Source organism: Pseudorasbora parva, chromosome 18 (assembly GCF_024679245.1).
Source record: "Pseudorasbora parva isolate DD20220531a chromosome 18, ASM2467924v1, whole genome shotgun sequence".
Lineage (NCBI taxonomy): Eukaryota > Metazoa > Chordata > Actinopteri > Cypriniformes > Gobionidae > Pseudorasbora > Pseudorasbora parva.
The window spans coordinates 5735328-5742582 of NC_090189.1; the positions used below are offsets into that span (position 1 = coordinate 5735328).

A 7255-nucleotide genomic window follows, 5' to 3' on the forward strand; every position below is an offset into this window, starting at 1 on the left:
GGTTAGGGTTAGGTTAGGGTTAGGTTAGGGTTAGGGTTAGGTTAACCCTGTTATATAGGAAGAAATCTTTTGACACCTTACGTGACGTGTGACCCAAACTTAATATTAATATCAATACTAAATATTGATATTAATATTTAATACCTTAATTCACTACACATTTACTTCTTCGTACTGTTAAAACATAAAATAAGTGTTTTTATTGTTACTATTGCCTTCCGTGAGACTTTACTTCAAAAAGCCTCAAAAAAGAACAACCACAGGGGAGTCTTCTCCGTCATTCTTGACGAACTTCAACCTGTCATACTTTATAGTTTACACATTATAAATTAGACTGTATTTGACTATCCTTACCCTACCTGAATTATCACACACTGTAAAAAAAACAACAACAAAAAATTGTCCCCAATTGAACATTTTCTAGTGACTGATCACATCTACATTTTTCAGTTGGCCAAATTGAAATTCTCTGAATTGATGCAATTTAATTAATTTCGGCCAACTGAAGAATTTAGATGTGATCAGTAACTAGAAAATTTTCAACTGGATTTTTTTTTTACAGTGTAGGGTTAAAGGTGTAAGATAAAAAGACACACCAACTAACAATCCTCAAACCATTCCTGAACCATTTGTGCTTGTGTCAGGAGCATTATCTGCTGAAAGAGCCACAGCCACCAGATAATACCGTTTCCATGAAAGGGTGTTCATGGTCTGACACAATGCTTACGTAGGTGGTACGTGTCAAAGTAACATCCACATGGATGGAGGACCCAAGGTTTCCCAGCAGTCCATTGCCCAAAGCATCACACTGCCTCTGTCGGCTCGCCTTCTTCCCATAGTGCATCCTGGGGCCATGTGTTCCCCAGGTAAGAGACGCACACACACCCAGCCATCCACGTGACGTAAAAGAAAACATGGTTCATCAGACCAGGCCACCTTCTTCCATTACTCCGTGGTCCAGTTCTGATGCTCATGTGCCACTGTTGGTGCTTTCGGCGGGGTCAGGGGTCAGTATGAGCACCCTGACTGGTCTGCAGCTATTCAGCTCCTCATTCAACAAACTGAGATGCTCTGTGTATTCTGACAGCTTTCTATCAGAACCAGCATTAACTTCTGGAGCAATCTGAGCTACAGTAGCTCGTCTGTTTGATCGGACCACACGGGCCAGCCTTCGCTCCTCACGTGCATCAATGAGCCTTGGCCGCCCATGACCCTGTGACCGGTTCTCCACTGTTCCTTCCTCGGAGCACTTTTGATAGATACTGACCACTGCAGACCGGGAACAGCCCACAAGAGCTGCAGTTCTGGAGATGCTCTGACCCAGTCGTCTAGCATCACAATCTGGCCCTTGTCAAACTCGCTCAAATCCTTACGCTTGCCCATTTTTCCTGCTTCTAACACATCAACTTTGAGGACAAAATGTTCACTTGCTGCCTAATATATCCCACCCACTAACAGGAGCCGTGATGAAGAGATCATCAGTGTTATTCACTGCAGTGGTCATAATGTTATGCCATGACATATATATATATATATTAGGAAGACTAATTAGGATCTGAAGGGTCTCCACCCACATTCTTGGTATCGTATTAGAAATTAAACTTAGATTTAAGAGTAGAAGAAATCGGCCGTGCCACAATACGAGCAGATTTTTTTTCAAAATAGATTTAAAAAAATGTCTGCTTGTAGTGTGGCAGGCTTTTTTTGTATGTGATTATTGACATACTGTATATTCCCACTGTCTGTGACACTGATAATCTTTGAGCGACACGCTCCTGTGTGAGCGGCTGGGTTCTTCAATAAGCGACCTTGTGGCTGATTTGTTATCATTATGTCCTGGAACAATAGAGGGTGTTGAATATTTTCTATCCTGAGTTGAAGCAGGAAATGTGCGGTTGGGCTCGGGACAGATCCAAACTAATAATTAACCCCACAGGGATCTTCTCTTCCACCCCTTCCCTGCCTAAAAGAAAGAAAAAATCTCGGGATCAAACTTAAAACAGCTCGTGACTCAAGGTCTGAGTGCATTTGGAGCAAGTCGATAACATTACAAAGGCCATTGTGAGGGAATTTCCTGTGTGGTGGTCTTCAGGCGTCGTCCCCATGACGACAGAGTCCCCGACTGATGATGTCACAATGGGCCGAAGCCCAGGGAGCGCTGCATTGTTTCCTCGGTTTCCTCAGCGGATGCGAGCGACGTTGGCCTACTCAGGAAATCTTTTTTATTTAGAGAAGTTGACGGATTGGTCAGAAGTCTCGCTGTAGTTCACAGACACTCTACAGCCAAACAATGTCTGAGGGAACACGGCTAAAAGTGATAAGATATATGTTTGTCTAATTTATAATAATAATAATAATAATAATAATAATAATAATAATAATAATAATAATATATTTTATTTGTAAAGCCCTTTTCATAGTTGAAAACAATCCCAAAGTGCTACACATAAAACAAATAAAACAAAATTAAAAACCGGAAAGAGCACCAAAAAAAAAACAAAAAAAACAAAAAAGTTAGCAAAAAGTAAAAAATGCTTGTTTAAAAAGAAAGAGTTATTTATGTCTGTAATATTAATTTCATGACACATTGTATTTAAAAAAAACATATTTACTTAATGAAATTTATCAGAAATTACTATCTATCTATCTATCTATCTATCTATCTATCTATCTATCTATCTATCTATCTATCTATCTATCTATCTATCTATCTATCTATCTATCTATCTATCTATCTATCTATCTATCTATCTATCTATCTATCTATCTATCTATCTATCTATCTATCCGTCCGTCCGTCCGTCCGTCCGTCCGTCCGTCCGTCCGTCCGTCCGTCCGTCCGTCCGTCCATCTTTCTGTCTGTCTGCCCACCTGCCCATCAATCCATCTTTCTGTCTGTTTCCACACCCGTCCGTTCAGCCATCCATCCATCTATCCATCTTTCTGTCTTTTTCCCTGTCCGTCCATCCATGTATCCATCCATCCATGTATCCATCCATCCATGTATCCATCCATCCATCCATCCATCCATCCATCCATCCATCCATCCATCCATCCATCCATGCATCTTTCTGTCTGTTTCTCCACACATCCATCCATCCATCCATCCATCCATCCATCCATCTTTCTGTCTGTTTTCCCGTCCATCCATCCATCCATCCATCTTTCTGTCTGTTTCCCCGTCCATCCATCCATCCATCCATCCATCCATCTTTCTGTTTGTCTGTTTCCCCGTCCATCCATCCATCCATCCATCCATCCATCCATCCATCCATCTTTCTGTTTGTCTGTTTCCCCATCCATCCATCCATCCATCCATCCATCCATCCATCCATCCATCTTTCTGTTTGTCTGCCTACCTGCCCATTTATCCATCCATCCTTCCATCCATCCATCCATCCATCCATCCATCCATCTTTCTGTCTGTTTCCCCGTCCATCCATCCATCCATCCATCCATCCATCCATCCATCCATCTTTCTGTTTGTCTGCCCACCTGCCCATCCATCCATCCATCCTTCCATCCATCCATCCATCTTTCTGTCTGTTTCCCCGCTCTTCCATCCATCCACCCACCCGTGTGTCTCCGGTTCCCTCTCGCCTGGTTAACTCTATTGTAGCTGCTGTTTCAGAAGCGTACTGTTTTCAGAGAGCATGTTTGACTCACACTCACTGTCTCCCCATGTTACACTGACACAATGGAGATGAGTGTGGAGGGCGGGTTTGGGTGTTTGTGAGTGGGAACTAGAACACTTTGGAATAGCCTACTACTCACATGTAGGTGAGTTTTCTGCATGTTAACTTAAACTTTGGATCAAAGGTTTGAGGTCAGTAAGATTTGACTTTTGAAGCAGCACAAATGAGAAATAAGCAGCAAATCCTCATATCAGAATGATTTCTGAAGAATCATGTGACTCTGAAGACTGGAGTAATGATGCAGAAAATTCAGCTTCACAGAAATAAATTACATTTGAAAACGTTATAATTGAAATTTGTGTATATTTGAATGTATACATTTTTTTTAAAGGCCCAGTGCTTTGGAGTGCGCCGCATTACTCAATGTGTTGACGTGATTTCCCCTGAAACGGCTCCAGCTGTTAGAAGCTCCTCCCCTTTTTGTAACGGCCAATAGCGTTTCGTTAATATACAGTTTGACTAGAACGGACCTTTCTGTTTGGTAAAGCCAGTTTCCTCTAAGCCAGTTTCCTCTAACCGTTTATCATCATAATCTCCTCCATATCGCTTTGAAATGCAGCATTCTGTGCAGAATTCAAATGGGTCGATATGTTTGTTGTCTGCGCTGACTCGCGCATATGATCCGCGCTGCGGGATAAACGGATGTCTTTCAAACTCCCTCTGCACGCGATAGGATAGCGCTACACCAACCAGAGCAACGAAGGTGAAGCAGAGCTAGTTGATAGATTAAACATTCGCCGTATCCGGTCGGCTAAACTCCGAACACATCTTCCCTTTTTAAGAATGACTTCAGTGCCGTTCTTTGTCCTTTTCTCAGAGAAAAGCTTAACTCCAAGTCTTCCAGAGTCGCGGTCAAAGCTAATTCGAAAGACCGCCGTTCGCCAGTTTCTGTGTTTACTAGAAGCACGCAAACGCAACTCGGCCGTCGTCATTATGGCCCCGCCCACCGACTCTATACACGATGTGATTGGCCCGGCAAGAGTTTGGCGTTTACAGCTCAGAAGTGTATTGAGAGTTGCTAGACGACACTCGCGGGCAGATTAGATTTGCTGCCGCTAGGGTGCGTCTAGATTTCTAGGCTAACTAAAAGCTAAAAAACTTCAATTTTGATTTCAGTGGGCCTTTAAATCTACTTCACACTAAGACAAAAAAAAAGCCTCTTAAATGACATCACTCCAGAAAAGAACCTTTGGACCCTTTGCGCACATGAGTTTATGAGACTGGGTTTCAGTCAGCAAATATCTTCACATGAGACTTTAAACATGTCATGCAGATGTCCCGAGTCTCCAGCCTCCATCAGCTGCCAGAGAACCGGAGCAGTTTTCCACGGGTCGCTCTGTGTGGTCTGAGGACTCAACCTCACCTGAACTCTAGAACACGTTTCACTGTTGAGTTTTGAATGTGACTGCAGTGGCTTTACTTTTGAGAGTTCATTTTATGTTAAAATACTCGTCACTGTTTGTCTGGCCAAGACTGTTATCACCAGACCAAGCTCAGTTTAAGATTGAACATTGGTCTGGGGAGTCTGCTCTGTGTATTCTACTGCACAAGAGGCGTGATCAACGAGCATTATTCAGATGACTCCGAACGCATTTGGATAGTCCTTCAACCCATCTCTCTCTGTCATCTTATTAACCCCCCCCCCCCCCCCCCCCCCCAATAGCACGACAGGTGGATAAGCCAGTCTGTGATTGGTTCCCTCAAAATGAAAACAGAAGCAGTAAATGAAAGTGCAAGTTTCCAGACTGAGCTGCCGGGCGAAATCAAATCGCTGGCAGATCAGGCTGGGTTTAAATGGTAAATGGACTGCATTTATATAGCGCTTTTAACAGACCCTATGGACACTATATTGCTATAGTGTGCACCAGTGTTACTTTAGTATCACTGAGAAGTCGCCATGAAATCAAAATGGACAATTCTTAGGCTACTTTTATGGAAAATTGTTTATTATAAATTATTCATCCCCACACATCATTATTATTATTTTTTTTAATTAATGTGCCTGGCGTGAGGGCGGGGTATCTGTTCTTGTTTGAGAATCCATTTCACTTGGATATACGTCATAATAGGGACGAAAAAGCGAGCGCAACTACCTTTTCGTGCTGACTTTAGTTTTATGTTAAAATACACATCACTGAAATAATATTAGAGGGATATTTCACCCCATAATTTAAATTAGCCCATGATTTACTCACCCTCAAAATATCTTAGATGTATGACATTCTTCTTTCAGACGAACACAACCTGAGTTATATTAAAAATGTCCTGGCTCTTCAAAGCTTTATAATGGCAGGGGTCATTAAAAGTCCATAAAAGTGCATCTATCCATCATATAACTGCTCCACACAGCTCTGGGAGTTAATAAATGCCTTCTGAAGTGAAGTGTTTGTGTAAGAAAAATATCCACATTTAAAACTTTATAGACTAGCAGTCAGCGGTGCACAAGTTGACTTGCGCTAACATTTGCGAGGATATTTTAATCTACTTAAAAAAATATATATATATTTATACATATTGTGCCTTTAATTTTGGTTGATGTTTTAGTAATTTTGTTGTTGTTTTTTAAAAAATATGTCAATATATTTGAGTATATTTCAGTTTTAGTTGTTTTAGCCATCAAAATGAAAATGAGAAATGCTGCCTTTGGCAACTAGCTTAATCAAATCATTTAAAATATAGCATTTGAAATACAATTCTGGTTCCAGAAATAAATAAATAAATTTAATAAATTTAATAGCAAACAATGCAATTTTACATGCAACGTTTGTTAGGAGCTCATCGAGGTCCCAGATGGCCTAGTAGTCAAGAGAGTCTGAGGTAAAACCCAGTCTGAGTTTTTCTGGTATGCATGAATCAAAATAGAAAGCCAGGAAGAGGAGGAGAACATCTCTGAGCGTTGGAGAAAGGCTGCGGCTGCAGTATATTAGACAGGCGGTCGGTTCTCCAGGCAGGAGCCACCCTGAGCGGAGGGCTGGATTCGGGAGCCAGAACAGCTCATGAAAGGGATGTGGTTGATTTAGGGGGGTCAAGAGACCCAAACTCTCCATCTGAACGCAGATGTGCTGGCTCTCTCCTCTGCTGACTGCTTTGTTTCATGGGCAAAGACAAAAGCATCTCCCCAGAAACGTATATAGCCTCCCTAATTATATTAGGGCTGACTGGGTAAAAAAAGATGTAAGCTGATGGTGTGCTACATTTTACTTTACTTTCAACATATAGATAGATCAAGATCTAACAATCTGCTTTTCATTAAATTTTTTGCTTTAAAAATGTGGTCTTTAAAACACATTTAGACATTTTGTGTGTAATACAATCACATTAAGACCTTTTTTGATACGTTTCGGATACCCTGTTGATTTTGAGCGACATCTTGTGGACTTTTGTTGCACTTCGTCATAGAATTGCTGTCAGCAGCCACTAGATGGAGACATAGCATAACAAATGCGAAAAATCAAAACACCATGGTCGAACCAATTTGTCCACCCAGGTTTCCGTAGTGTAGTGGTTATCACGTTCGCCTCACACGCGAAAGGTCCCCGGTTCGAAACCGGGCGGAAACA

The 7255-nt window shown here is 41.6% G+C and overlaps 1 non-coding gene across 1 annotated transcript; it reads left to right on the forward strand.

Annotated features, from left to right (window-relative positions):
* Positions 1-7182: 7182 nt before the first annotated feature.
* On the forward strand, positions 7183-7255 carry trnav-cac (transfer RNA valine (anticodon CAC)). Its single transcript has one exon. It is a non-coding gene; the product is annotated as a tRNA-Val (tRNA).